The sequence below is a fragment of the Symphalangus syndactylus genome, chromosome 24, assembly GCF_028878055.3.
Source record: "Symphalangus syndactylus isolate Jambi chromosome 24, NHGRI_mSymSyn1-v2.1_pri, whole genome shotgun sequence".
NCBI classification, from domain to species: domain Eukaryota; kingdom Metazoa; phylum Chordata; class Mammalia; order Primates; family Hylobatidae; genus Symphalangus; species Symphalangus syndactylus.
In genome coordinates this window covers 25009413-25024673 of record NC_072446.2, presented here as the reverse complement: position 1 = coordinate 25024673, position 15261 = coordinate 25009413, and the positions used below count along the sequence as shown (strand labels likewise).

General features: G+C 41.2%; 1 protein-coding gene across 47 annotated transcripts in view; it reads left to right on the top strand.

The window, feature by feature from the left end:
* Positions 1 to 15261, top strand: part of NCOA3 (nuclear receptor coactivator 3) — a 232890-nt gene that overhangs the window by 83430 nt on the left and 134199 nt on the right. For 2 of the 47 annotated variants that reach the window (XM_063633336.1, XM_063633334.1), the window contains exon 1: positions 217 to 1061. The exons of 41 other annotated variants lie outside the window; for them this stretch is intronic. The gene's annotated coding sequence lies outside the window, so the exon portion shown is untranslated. Of the gene's footprint in view, positions 1 to 103; positions 1062 to 15261 lie in introns of those variants that run through there. 4 more of the 47 variants (XM_063633320.1, XM_063633317.1, XM_063633313.1 and 1 more) reach the window with 4 other exon arrangements.

Below are 15261 nucleotides of genomic sequence, written 5' to 3'. Positions count from 1 at the left end.
GCTTCGGGATCCGAGGGGGTCCCCGCGGAGTTTGCGGGGGGACTGCAGGGGCCCACTTTCCCCTTCTGTCCTTAAAGTTTTTTCTTCCTCTTGCCTCCCCCAGCCCTTTTGAAAGCTCCCCGCGTCCTCCTCCTGCTGCCCCGGCTCCTTAGCAGCTACTGGGAAGCACGGGAGGGAAAAGCCGCGGGGACCCCCCCACCCCAGCCTCCCAGCCGGGTGAGATTTGGTTGCTGTGTTTCCTCCTCACTTGGGCATTTAAAAAATATTTTAACACGAATTGTCCGCGGAATTTTCATGTTGGGCTCGGGTAGGTTCTTAGTTTTCTCGGTAAAAAGGCGTTTTACTATCTCTGGTGTGAAGACTGGGAGATGGCAAGTGGGAAGTTGGTTGATTAAATTTGGGGTTTGGCTGTCTTTATTACTACTTTTTTTTTTTTGCTCTCCCCATCTCTCATTTTATGAACATCGATTCAGTTCGTCATGATTTAAATAAACTGCTTGTCTTGTAGCTGCCTTAACAAAACTAGCCATGGGTCATTGGGTGACTTAGTTGCTTCCTAGGCAGTTTGAGGGCATCTAGGGTGGAAAAGTTAACCGAGAGAGCAGCAGTGAGAGCGAGCGAGCATGTACCTCACTAGCAGGAGTCTGGGATTCCCAAATGGATTGACACGGAAGCTATGAGATTCTCTCGAAGTCGAAACTTTTTTTTCCCCCTCCCGAATGCGAAGACTTCCTTTTTGCAGTATTTGAGCAGGGCTTCAAAACCAACCTGTTTTTGTTATTAAGCCTGTACGGTAAAGAAACAGGAAGGAGAGTACCAGCTGTCTTGCTGCAGTGGTTTTAAATGGAGTTGAATGAGATGCGTGAGAGTGGTAGTAGTGTTGAGTAAGATTGCTGCATCTCTTTGATTTAAATGCCTGGCCTCGGATCCACCTAACTGATCCCTGGCTGCAAAAAAAGCTTCAGTATTTGTTGCAGCAGGTTGTTGAGAAGGTGATTGGAGGAATAAAAATCTTAGGTCTTCAGCGAATGCTGCACAAACGAAAATGTTAATGGAAACCTGTAAGTTTGTGAATTGTTTGTTCTTGAAAATATTTTAAATGTATGCTCATTTAGAATATGGTTCTACCGCATGATATCCAATTGGAAAGTACAAACATATTGAAAAGTGAATCTCTCTTTCACGCCAAACCCTCCAGTTTCCCCTTCTCAGAGGCAAAGACTGTTACTGGTTTTTAGAATATCCTTGGTCTTTGGAGTAATTATTTTAAGATTTTCATTTGAAACCACTTCTGTTGGATACCAAAAGCAGGGAAATAAAATGAACAGAAGAAACAGAAAATGTGGGAATACTGTTTTTGCTGTCTTAAAAAAAAGTGTTGGTAGCTATTGGAAAAAGCTCTTCTGAACTTACTGCTTATGTCACCTTATTTATTAATACCGTTAAAGAAATAACAATCTGTGGGGCTTTAGGATGAAGAACTCTGCCAGGGTTCATTGTTTGTATGTAAAATGAAGCCTCTGCTTGTAACATGTAAAATGATATTGAACACTGTAGCTCCTGTCACTAGAGGTTGCTTCAGGTTCTGCATTTAAATGAGCAGTAATCTAAATTGCCTGTGATCCTAAATTATAGGGGCATTTTATGTATAGGTGGAAATGACTTAATTGTCCAATCAGCATTTGAAATAAAAGGCATATACCAGCTTTTGGCATATAGAAGATGGGAATCGTGGACTAAGCGGGAGGCTGTAATATTTCTAGGGCAGTTATAGGAAATGTTTCTACCATAAGATATTTAACTACAAAGGCTTTGAAAATGTACAACAACCTGAGCATCAATAGCGAGATTTATATTTTTATATTTTAGAATGGTTTTAACAATTTGCCAACACTAACAATTTGTTAAGGAAATTCAGTGATATTAGAGCTAGGTTATTAAAGATTATATTAAATAATTTCACTGTATTTTGAAAATGATTATGCTGTGCATTTCCTTCTCTGTATAAAAAAAATTATTTCTAAAAAGTGCCACTCACCTCCTGAGCAAATAAAATAGAATTCAGTAAGGAGTGAAGTACTGTTGCACCTGGGACCCTTTTTCTAGGCGATATGCAAATAAAAAGTAGTTTAAAAATGGTTGCTTACTAATGTCTTCTTGACTGGTCTTTTGAAATAAGCTTTCTTGCAGGGACATTACATTAAAGATAAAAGCTAAGTGTGTCTTTTTTTTCTTTTAACGAATTCAGTTCTTCCTGCCGAGCTGCAGTGGCTCAGGCCTGTAATCCCAGCACTTTGGGAGGCCAAGGCTGGTGGATCACGAGGTCAGGAGTTTGAGAATAGCCTGGCAAAGATGGTGAAACCCCGTCACTACTAAAAATAGAAAAATTAGCCGGGCGTGGTGGTGAGCGCCGGTAGTCCCAGCTACTCAGGAGGCTGAGGCAGAAGAATGGCTTGAACCTGGGAAGCGGAGGTTGCAGTGAGCCGAGATTGCGCCACTGCACTCCAGCTTGGGCGACAGAATGAGACTCTGTCTCAAAAAAAAAAAAAAAAAAAAAATTCTGTCTTGTGCATTAGCAGTATGATTCTGGAATAATTCATTTTAACTTGGAGTACTGTAATTGAAAAGTCTTTTAAAAAATAATTAAAAAATAAATTTTAGTTTGGACAATAGGGTAAGATTTTAAAGACTCTACTATTGTCCTATCCCAAATTGATGGTTGAAATAAACGGCTTTGGGTTTGTTTGTTTTTTTTTTTTGCGGGCAGGGCTGTTTTTTTTTTTTTCTTTTGAGATGGAGTTTTGCTCTGTTGCCCAGGCTGGAGTGCAGTGGCGCAATCTTGGCTCACTGCAACCTCTGCCTCCTGGGTTCAAGCAATTCTCCTGTCTCAGCCTCCCAAGTAGCTGGGATTACAGGTGCGCACCACCACGCCCGGCTATTTTTGTATTTTTAGTAGAGACAAGGTTTACCATGTCGGCCAGGCTAGTCTCGAGCTCCCAACCTCAGGTAATCCGCCTGCCTTGTCCTCCCAAAGTGCTGGGATTACAGGTGTGAGCCATCATGTCAGCCTGCATTTTTAAAAACGATATAATTTCACACTTTGGCCAGAGGAGGTAGAGTACTTTTGAAAACTTTTAATTTGTTGCAAGTTTAGAATGCATATTAGCCGCCAGTGACTTTTGGTCTACAACAGCAGATTTGTCACAATTTAATACAGTTGTTACCCTGTAAAGCTATCTAGGACTAGAAAAAAAACAAGACTTGTTGATCATGATTGAAGAGATTACCTGTAGCAGTTTGGTTTGAATCCTTGGTATAAATATTTGTTTTTTGCATTATTGAGTGGTTAAAGCTCTGAGAGCAGAAAATTAGTATTGGAAATGTATGTTAACTTTTTCTTATTTTTTTCTCATACTTCAAAAAATTGAAAAACAAGGGGACTATGTTGGTTTGGATTCTCAGGAATAGCTTTGAGATTGAGTGCTGCAGTAAAATGTAGTAGGCATTTTCTCTTTTTTTCTTTTTGAGACGGAGTCTCACTCTGTTGCTCAGGCTGGAGTGCAGTGGCATGATCTCGGCTCACTGCAACCTCTGCCTCCCAGGTTCAGGCGATTCTCGTGCCTCAGCCCCTGCCGGAGTAGCTGGGACTACCGGCGCTCACCACCACGCCCGGCTAATTTTTGTATTTTTAGTAGAGGCGGGGTTTCCTCATGTTGGCCAGGCTGGTCTCGAACTCCTGACCTCAAGCGATCACCTGCTTCGGCCTTCCAAAGTGCTGGGGTTACAGTCCGCTCCCGGCCCATTTTCTCCCATTTTATGAGTGCTTCTTGGGGTTGGGGAGGGGTTACAAAGTAAACACTTCAGAATTAAGGTGGAGGAGGGGCTTTGTGGTAATGAGGCATATTCCGTGAGTTTGGTCATGTTTTTACTAGGTAAATTCATTTTGTCCATCGTTTTTCTGAGAGGGTTTCTGGGAGAAGATTATTTTGGGTTAAAGATGCAACTTATCCAGAGCCTAACTATTTTCAGCCCCCTAACAAATTATGGAATTGAATTTAATTGCCTTTCCCTTTCCTACCTTCTGGTGGAGAGTTTTTAAATGAACAGGAAAATGGCCAGAAGATACACAGCAGGAGTAGAATGGGAGACCTGCAGTGAGTAGAAGGCCGATTTATCCACAAACTGGATAATCTTCTTAGGCTGCATACTGCCAGTACCAAACTTTGTTAGCATTAACTCAGTTTGATAGGTACTGCCAGCCTAGGTCAGTTTACAGTGGGGGGCAGTGATAGGGTTTATTTAACTAACTGTGTAGTAAACTTTGTGGCCTAAAGGCAAAGGAAAGGAGTCCGACTTGACTGGCAAACAGGTTTTACCCATTTAAAGTAATATTCCAAGAGCAAATGGACTAGTGTCTTTTTTGTTTGGCTTTTTAAATATTTTTGTTAGGAACGTCTGTGTCTTTTTTTAAATTTTCTGTTAATTTTTTTATTGATATGTTCTAGGAAAGGGTGTGGCATTTTTCATCTGTTATTCCTATGAAAAGGTATTCTGTTGAAATGTTTAATTTCCTTGGTTAGAGGCTATGAGTGAGGGTTATGCAGCTTCACTTTTTGGAAACCAGGGTGACTAGATTATTGAATTTAACTATTGATTAGTCACATAATGATGAAAAGGGAATCTTGGCCTGGGTATCACGCAGTAATGGATAATCTGCTTCCTGGGGCTTTGCTTTTGGTGGCTATGGCATCTGAGTTGGAGTGGTAGATGGGTAGATGGGAAAGGACTGCAGAAGTCAGCATAATCCTCAATTAGGATAAGCCTTATGGTTAATTGAATGTTGAGTGTACAAGTTAAATCCCATTATAACGAACTCCAGGGGACTGGCCAAATTATTTTGTTGTACTGGGATTAGACTTTATTAAATATTGTTTAAAACAGTCTTTTTGTTAGAGGTGTTAGAGATTTTGGAAAAATTTCCATTTATTGTAACAATTTGACAAGTTGTTCATGAACCTTCCATCTTTAATGCTTTTACCTTTAAAAAGGAAAGAACGCATGTTGAGCTGGGCAGTGCAGAGCATGTATATCACCCCTCTACACCATGTTTTGAGTAGCTCTTGGTTTATGTCAACAACCTAATAAGTTTGTTAGTAAGTACTACCACCATCTAAGTGTGGTTGGAAGAGTGTGAAATTCCCCAGGTTTGCAGGTGACTGGTGCTGTTAATTTTTTCTGTCCCCAACAACATATATATATATTTTTAATTTAACCCTGATCCTCAGAGCACCCAACAACTTTTTGTTGTTGTTGTTTTGAGATGGAGTTTCACTCTTGTTGCCCAGGCTGGAGTGCAATGGCACGATCTCGGCTCACTGTAACCTTTGCCTCCCAGGTTCAAGCGATTCTCCTGCCTCAGCCTCCTGAGTAGCTAAGATTATAGGCATGTGCCACTACACCTGGCTAATTTTGTATTTTTAGTAGAGATGGCAGTTTCTCCATGTGGGTCAGGCTGGTCTCGAATTCCCAACCTCAGGTGATCCGCCCGCGTCGGCCTCTCAAAGTGCTGGAATTACAGGTGTGAGCCACCGTGCCTGGCCAACAACTTTTAAAAAAAAATGAATATACATCATTTTAGTGTGAAATTTAAGTCAGTAATAATTGACTTAGCCCCTTTCTCCTCAGCTATCAATGTAGTCTGAGATTTTTAGGTCTATAAATTGTATTGTTAAAAAAAAAGGGATAGTAATGATGTAGTTTTTAATTTCGTGATACTATCCATATAAATATGTAAATTTTCAGAAACAAGCTTAATTTATATACATATAAAAAAAAGACTGTTCTTATGCTTGGCCAGAAATATACTTCTTTCTGTCCTGTACTTTTATTAGATTGGTGTTTGCCAAGCTTCAGGCATTTACATCCCACCTTCATATCTAAGGCTAGCATTTTTAGTTTGTTTAGAGAATTTGGATTGGGTGCAGCAAGACATTTTTGAAGTCACTCTTTTAAATAGATGTTCCATGAAGGAGGGAAAATCTGAAAGAAGGAATTTCAAAGCAACCCAAGCAGTGTTTTGAAAATTCTGAAGACTTAAGAATAATGACTGACTAGTAGGCAGGAAGCCTGCAGTTGTATTGTGGTATTGTTCCTCCATCTCATGCATTTGAGAACTTTAGTACAAAAGAGGAGAAAGCATGGGGAGGGGAAGAAAGGGTTTTAACAAAAAAGGGGGCACTTTTGGAGTAAATATTCTTTGCCCTTCTGTTTAAATGAAATCTAAAGCCATATTATTTTACTTTGAAAGAAAATGTGTATCATAATCGAAATGTCCTAAACTGACATTTTTATAAATGAAAGTTAATTGCTGTTGGTGGAAAGAGCAGCATGATCGTATGTTCAGTTTCAAAACAGAACTTTGATTAAAAAGAAATCTACATGTGAAACCCTTTTTTTTCCTTTTTGGTACCTGATCAATATATTTTGTTAGCTTGTTACTTTGAAAAGAAGACTTACCTAGGGCAGAGTTGAGAATAATTTGTAAGCATGTGCTATAAGCTTTGGACAAATCAATCTCTCTAGGCCAGTTTTTAAAATTTTAAAACAAAGGGTGCTCTGTATGGTCTTCCAAGGTTCCTTATTTTATACAATTCTATAAACTTAAGGCATTATGTAGATATGTACAGTACTCTTATTTAAATTTTATTGATCGAACATAAGTGAATTAAGCTCTTCATACCAGATAACGGTGTGAAGTTAGATGCAACTTTCAGTGCTGACTTATAAAGAATTTAGAGGCTGGGTCCCATGGCTCACACCTGTAATCCCAGCACTTTGAGAGGAGGATCACTTGAGCCCAGGAATTTGAGACCAGCCTGGGCAACAAAGTAAGACCCTGTCTCTACAAAAAATAGGAAAAAAAATTAGCTGGGCATGGTGATGTGCGCCTGTGGTCCCAGCCACATGTGAGACTGAGCTGGGAGGATGACTTGAGCCCAGGAGGTTGAGGGTGCAATGAGCTGTGATTGTGCCATTGCACACCAGCCTAAGTGACAGAATGAGACCCTGTCTCAAAAGGGACTTTAATCTCCTGACTTCATCACAGTATATGCTATAACTGGGTAAAAGTGTGTGTGTGTGTGTCAGAGAGAGGGATTTTCAGCCGCCTCCTTCTCGTGTAAGAAAAGCAAGTGTTATTTTCTTTACTCTCAGTGAAATTGCTGTCATTGAAATGGATTATTTAATTTAGGTCATCTTGTAGAGTAGCTATGTCAGCTTGAGTTTGTTTCCAGATTGAAATTTGGCAATTTTTGGGCTGAGTGCAGTGGCTCACGCCTGTAATCCCGGCAATTTGGGAGGCTAAGGCCAGAGATTTGCTTGAGCCTAGGAGTTCAAGACCAGCCTGGGCAGCATAGCAAGAACCCCCCATCTCTATTAAAAAAATTTTGGCAATTTTATTTGAAAATGTTGTAAGAGTTACTCAGTAATCTTTATCAAATTGTCTCTTTAGTCTACTACACACTCTGTGTTCTATCCCAGCTCATCTATTTCCTTTTACTTGCTTGGTGGTAATTGTGTTTTATGACAATGTGTTAATCTCAATTGAGGTAGTTGTCTTCACCGCAGTTGGAACAGTATTTGACTGCATCTAGGAAAATCTACCAGTGAAGAAACTCCACCAGTGAGAAAAATAACTCTACACATCTTGCATCACTGGGAGGGTCAGTGATATCTTTGTCATATAATAAGACAGGACTGTTACCATATTAAGTTTAAAACTACTCTCATCAGGAATCAATAAAATGGAATCCGGAAAGCAACTTTAAAAGTACACAATCATGGCCAGGCGTGGTGGTTCACACCTGTAATCCCAGCACTTTGGGAGGCCGAGATGAGTGGATCAGGAAGTCAGGAGTTGGAGACCACCCTGGCCAAGATGGTGAAACTCCGTCTCTACTAAAAATATAAAAATATTAGCTGGGCACGGTGGCGGGTGCCTGTAATCCCAGCTACTCAGGAGGCTGAAACAGGAGAATCGCTTGAACCCTGGAGGTAGAGGTTGCCGTGAACTGAGATTGCGCCACTGCACTCTAGCCTGGGTGACAGAGCAAGACTCCGTCTCAAAAAAAAAAAAAAGTACATGATCATATCTAGAATGGTAGAAGCCTTGAGTGTATGGGTTCTAAGATTTGGCAAACCTGTAAGCATGAACTTGCCCAGTAACCTTCAGTTTCCCTTTTCTTTCCCCCAAATCACAATGTAGTCATCCACATGTGACTTTTAAAAATTAATTCAGTTTTTGGAGAGGGTCTTGCTCTGTCATCTAGGATGGAGTGTAGTGTCACCATCACAGTTCACTGCAGCCTTGACCTACTGGGCTCAAGCGGTCCTCCCAACGCAGCCTCCCAGTAGCTGTGACTACAGGCACATGTCACCATTCCCGGCTGATGTTTTTAAGTTTTGTGTAGACAAATGTTTTTGTTTTGTGTAGAGGGTGTGTCTTTGGCTGGTCTTGAACTCTTGGGATCAAGTGATCCTTCTGCCTTGGTCTCCCAAAGTGCTGGGATTACAGACGTGAGCCATCGTGCCCAGTATAGTGAGTTTTCTTAAACTGAGTTTTCGTACCACTATTGTGAGTCTTGAGGCCTTAAACTTCAATCATCTTTAATTTGCTGCTGCTTGGTTGTTGTTGCCTACTCTTCCATGCACAGACATACTTAATCAGTGATTATTATGCCTTTACTATTTAAGGAACTGTGAGAGTTAACAAAGTTTGTGACCTCCAAGTGTGCACAATCAGGTACTCACATCACTTCAGTACAAGGCAATCAGTGATAAGTCGGTTTTGCCTATAGAGATTGTAGAGAAGTTCAGAGGAGGCAAGGGACTACTACTGATCCAGGCCATCAGGGTACAGCACGTTGAAGAATAACATTTAAACATTTTTTTCTGTCTTTTTTTTTTTGAGATGGGGGTCTCACTGTGTTGTCCAGGCCAGAGTGCAGTGGCATGATCATGGTTCACTGCAGCCTTGACCACCAGGGCTCAAGCAATTTTCCTGCCTCTGCCTCCCAAGTAGCTGGGACTATACGTGTGCACCACCATGTGTAATTTTTTTTTTTTTTTTTTTTTTTGAGACAGAGTCTCTCTTTGTCACCCAGGCTGGAGTGCAGTGGCGTGCTCTTGGCTATATAGATATATAACTGAGATATGTATGTCTCGAGATATATATATATATATATATATATATATATATATTTCTTGTTTTATTTTTTTTTTTTGAGACAAGGTCTTGCTCTGTCACCCAGGCTAGAATGCACTGGTGCTATCTCAGTTCACTGCAACCTCTGCCTCCCCAGTTCAAGTGAATCTCCTGCCTCAGCCACCTGAGTAGCTAGGGTTACAGGCAGCACTACCACGTGGACCCAGCTAATTTTTGTATTTTTAGTAGAGACGGGGTTTCCCCTTGTTGGCCAGGCTGATCTTGAACTCCTGGCATCATGATCTGCCCATCTCCAAAAATAAAATAAGTGGGAACTATGCTACACCTGGACATATTGTGTGGAATAATAGACAAGAGACTAGGAAGGGTGAGGAGGGGAATGATGAGAGATTACTTAATGGGTACAATGTATGTGATTTGGGTAAATGATGCCCTAAAAGTCCTGGCTTCACCACTAGGCAATCTATGCATGTAACAAAATTACACTTGTACCCCATAAATTTATACAAATTAAAAAAAAATAAAATCAGGCTGCGTGCAGGGGCTCATGCCCATAATATCAATATTTTGAGAGGCTGAGGCGGGAGGACTGCTTAAAGCCAGAAGTTAAAGACTAGGCTGGGCCATATAATGAGACCCCATCCTATGAAAAAAATAGGAAATAATAAAATAAATAATTTTTACAAAAAACAAAAAATATAAACACAAAAAAAGTTTTTCATCTAGAAAAAATAACTAATTTACATCTCAGTAAGATAAAAACAATCCAACTTAAAAACAGGCAAAAGAGGCTGGACCCCGTGGCTCACACCTATAATCCCAGCACTTTGGGAGGCTGAGGTGGGTGGATCATGAGGTCAAGAGATTGAGACCATCCTGGCCAACATGGTGAGACCCCGTCTCTACTAAAAATACACAAATTAGCCGGGCGTGGTGGCACATGCCTGCAGTCCCAGCTACTCGGGAGGTTGAGGCAGGAGAATTGCTTGAACCCGGGAGGCGGAGATTGCAGTGTGCCAAGATAGCGCCACTGCACTCGAGCCTGGCAACAACAACAAAAAAAACACAAAAGATACATACAGAGACTTCACAGAAAAAAAGTACACCAGTGGCAAGTAAGTACGAAAAAAGATGCTCAACATCAGCCATTAGAGAAACTGAAAACCACAACGAGATACCACTATACACCCACTATGAGGGGTAACATTAAAAAGACTGACCATACCATTTGTGGGTAAGGATGTGGAACAACTAGAACTGTATCATACATGGATACATGGCTAGGAGAAATGTGAAATGGTACAATCACTTTGAGAAACAGTGGGCAGTTTCTTTAAATTTGTGAATATTGGCTGGGTGCAGTGGCTCAAGCCTGTAACCCCAGCACTTTGGAAGGCTGAGGTGGGGGGATCACTTGAGGTCAGGAGTTTGAGACCAGCCTGGCCAACATGGCAAAACCCCGTCTCTACTAAAAATACAAAAAATTAGCCAGATGTGGTGGCGCGTGCCTGTAACCTCAGCTTCTCGGGAGGCTAAGGCATGAGAATAGCTGAGGCATGAGAAGAGCCCAGAAGGCGGAGGTTACAGTGAGCCGAGATCCCGCCACTGCACTCCAGCTGGGGAAACAGAGCAAGACTCGAAAAAATTAAAAATAAAATAAATTTATAAATATTATACACTTAGCATATAACCCAGCCATTCTACTTCTGGGTTCCACCCAGGAAAAACACAAGCTTAGGTCTACACACTACCCTGTACACAAATACACAGAGAAACTGCTTACCATCAAATACATATGAGGATATTTACTTCCAGTTTTGTTTGAAATAATATGAAACTGAATAAATCATGTTATAACCATACGATGGAATGCAGTGTAATTATTAGAAATTTCTAAGCAACTATTAGCCGGGCGAGGTGGCTCAAGCCTGTAACCTTAGCACTTTGGGAGGCTGAGGCAAGCAGATCATTCAAGGCCAGGAGTTTGAGACCAGCCTGGCCAACATGGCAAAATGCGGTTTCTACTAAAAATACAAAAATTAGCTGGGCGTGGTGACACACACCTATAATCCCAGCTACTCAGGAGGCTGAAACATGAGACTCACTTGAATTCAGGAGGCAAAGGTTGCAGTGAGCCAAGATCATGCCACTACACTCCAGCCTGACAGAGCGAGACTCTGTCGCAAAAAAAAAAAAAATTCTAAGCAACTATAAATCAAACTGATATGAATCCTTCCCCAAGATCATTTTTAAAGTATATACTGTGCAAAACGGGGCTCTTGAGTGCCAGTTACATAGGTGTGTTCATTTATAACAATTTAGCAAGCTGTACTTGTGCCCTTCCATAAATGTTATACATCAATTTAAAGTTTGCCAAAAATATAGAAGAAATGCTTAAACTTAAAAACTTTAAACTATATGCAAGTATATATGCCTAGGCTAGGGTAACAATGGTTGCAGGGCAGGGAAGGAGGCAGCTAAGAAACGATGGCCACTGTATACCCTTTGATAACTTTTAAATTGATCTGATGTGTACCTGTAATTTATTTCAAAAAGTATTTTCTTAACTGAGACCATTTGCAACTCTCTTTAAGTCAACATTTTCTTAATATAGAAATAAAGTAGAGGCAGAGATGGATTTAGGTCCATAACCGTTCTTCATAACCCAATTTCAGATTTTCTACATATCACAACAGTCTCATTCTCACTACTTTTATAACTGAAAAAACAGTATAAATTTCAAAAATAAACTTGTAACAAATCTTTTTTTTTTGAGATAGTCTCTGTTGCCCAGGCTACAGTGCAGTGGTTGGTCTCGAGTCACTGAAATCTCCGCCTCCCAGGTTCAAGCGATTCTCGTGTCTCAGCCTCTGGAGTAGCTGGGATTATAGGCATGTGCCATCATGCCCACCTAATTTTTTTTTTTGTATTTTTGGTAGAGATGGGGTTTCGCCATGTTGGCCTGGCTGGTCTCAAATTCCTGCCCTCAAGTGATCTGGCCCACCTCGGCCTCCCAAAGTGCTGGGATCACAGGTGTGCTGTTTTTGTTTTTTTTTTTCTTTTTTTTGAGACAGAGTCTTGCTCTGTCACCCAGGCTAAAGAGCAGTGGTGCAGTCTCAGCTCACTGCAACCTCCACCTCCGGAGTAGCTGGGATTACAGGTGCCTGCCACTATGCCTGGCTAATTTTTGTATTAGCAGAGACAGAGATTTGCCATGTTGGCCAGGCTGGTCTTGAACTCGTGACTTTAGGTGATCCGCTTGCCTCAGCCTCCCAAAGTGCTGGGATTACAGGCATGAACCACCACACCCAGCCACTTGTATTTTAAATAGTGTTTTGTATAAGATTTCATTTGTGTTTTAAAAAAAAAAATTCTACAGCAAAAGAGGTTTGAAAAACCGGGACTATGAATGATATAATGTATATTAAGCATTTAACACTGCCCAGGGACAGACAGGGACTATGAATGATATAATGTATATTAAGCATTTAACACTGCCCAGGGACAGACACACATAATAGTAACTTTTAATAGCTATATATGTGTATATATGTGTGTATATATATATATATTTTTTTTTGTTTGTTTGTTTGTTTTGTTTTTGAGACGGAGTCTCGCTCTGTTGCCCAGGCTGGAGTGCAGTGGCATGATCTCGGCTCACCACAACCTCCGCCTCCTGAGTTCAAACAATTCTCCTGCCTCGGTCTCCCCAGTAGCTGGGACTACAGGCGCGCACCACCATGCCTGGTTAATTTTTGTATTTTTTAGTAGAGATGGGGTTTCACTGTGTTGGTCTCAAGCTCCTAATGTTGTGATCCACCTCCCCTTGGCCTCCCAAAGTCCAAAGTACTGGAATTACAGGCGTGAGCTTTTTCTTTTTCTTTTTTTTTTCTTTTTTTTAAGACAGGTCACTGGTCACTCTGTTACCCAGGCTAGAGTACAGTGGCATGATCTTGGCTCACTGCAGTCTGCCTCCTGGGTTTAAGCAATTCTCATGCCTCAGCGTACTGAGTAGCTGGTACTAGAGGCATGCACCACCACTCCCAGCTAATTTTTTATTTTTCAGTAGAGATGGGATTTCACTATGTTGGCTGGTCTTGAACTCCTGGCCTCAAGTGGTCCGCCCACCTCAGCTTCCCAATGTGTTAGGATTACAGGCATGAGCCACTGCCCTCAGCCTTAATACCAGTATTATCATCAATCAGTAAGTGGTAGCTTTTCTGTGGTACATCCAGACAATGGAATATTATTCAGTACTAAAAGGAAATGTGCTATCAACTCATGAAGAGATGTGAAGAAAACTTTTAAGTTTGCACTTAGTGAAAGAAGCCAATTTAGAAAGGCCACATACTGTGTGATTCTAACTATGTGACATCTTAGAAAAGGCAAAATTTTGGAAACACTAGAAAGATCAGTGGTTGCCAGGAGTTAGTGGGGAGGAAAGAATGAGTAGACAGAGCACAGTACTCAGGGTAATGAAACTACTCTGTATGGTAGATACTATAATGGTAAATACATGTTGTTATAAATTGTTCCAAACTCATAAAATGCACAAAACCAGGAGTAAACTCTAATGTGAACTACACACTCTGGATGATAATGATGCCTCAGTGTAGGTACAAATGTATCAAGATGGTGGGGGGATGGTGATAGGGGAGGCTACACATGGGTTTGGGCAGGAGGTATATGGCAAATCTCTGTATCTTCTGTTCAATATTGCTATGAACCTAAAACAGCTCTAACAAAATAAAGTATTAAAAAATAAATGGCAGCTTTTATCTTTTATACCCAGGAATAGGAACTGAAATATAGATCAGGACACAGGGAAGAGAATTTTATTGGAATAAGAGAGTAGAAGACAGAGCAAGGGTCTAGACTATCAAGCAACTGACGTATAAATAAGATACACACATAGATGATAGTTGAAATGAAAATTAGAGTCAGATTATGAAAATCTTTGGGAACTCCATGCGAAGTTTAGTTTCAAATTTTAGACAATAAAAAACAATGAAAGGTTTCAAGCAGTCAGGCTGGGCGCGTGGCTCAAGCCTGTAATCCCAGCACTTTGGGAGGCCGAGGCAGGCATATCATTTGAGGTCAGGAGTTCAAGACCAGCCTGGCCAACATGGTAAAACCCTGTCTTTACAAAAAAGTACAAAAATAAAATTAGCCAGGCCTGGTGGCACGCACCTGTAGTCCCAGCTACTCGGGAGGCTGAGGTGGGAAAATTGCTTGAACTGAGGAGGCTGAGGGTGAGCCAAGATCACGCCACTGCACTCTAGCCTGGGCAGGAGTGAGACCTTGTCTTAAAAAAAAAAAAAAAATTTGCTGGGCGCAGTGACTCACATCTATAATCCAAGCACTTTGAGAGGCCTAGACGGATGAATCACTTGAAGTTAGGAGTTTGAGACCAGCCAGCATGGTGAAACCTCATCTCTACTAAAAATACAAAAATTAGCCAGGCGTGGTGGCACATGCCAGTAATCCCAGCTACTCGGGAGGCTGAGGCAGGAGAATCGCTTGAACCTTGGAGGTGGAGGTTGCCATGAGCTGAGATAGCACCACTGCGCTCCAGCCTGGGTGACAGCGAGACTCCGTCTCCCACCCAAAAAAAATTACCTTATAATATTTTTTACTATAACGAAACAGTACAGAGTAAAAAGAGATGGGAAAGAGAAGAAACTGAAGCATCAGTTAATTCCCTTTAGATCTATTCCATCTTCAAGTATTTGCTAATAATCCCAGTTGAAAAGGACTTTTTCTTCTCTGAACTTCTGAACCACCTGCTTATGTTGATGCAATTACATTTTCTTCTTTTTTTCTTTTCTTTTCTTTTTTTGGAGGAGTCTTGCTCTGTTGCCCAGGCTGGAGTGCAGTGGTTCGATCTCGGCTCACAACAACCTCTGCCTTCTGGGTTCAAGCGATTCTCCTGCCTCAACCTCCCTAGTAGCTGGGATTACAGGTGCTCGCTACTACAGCTGGCTAATTTTTGTATTTTTAGTAGAGACAGGTTTTTGCCGTGTTGGCCAGGCTGGTCT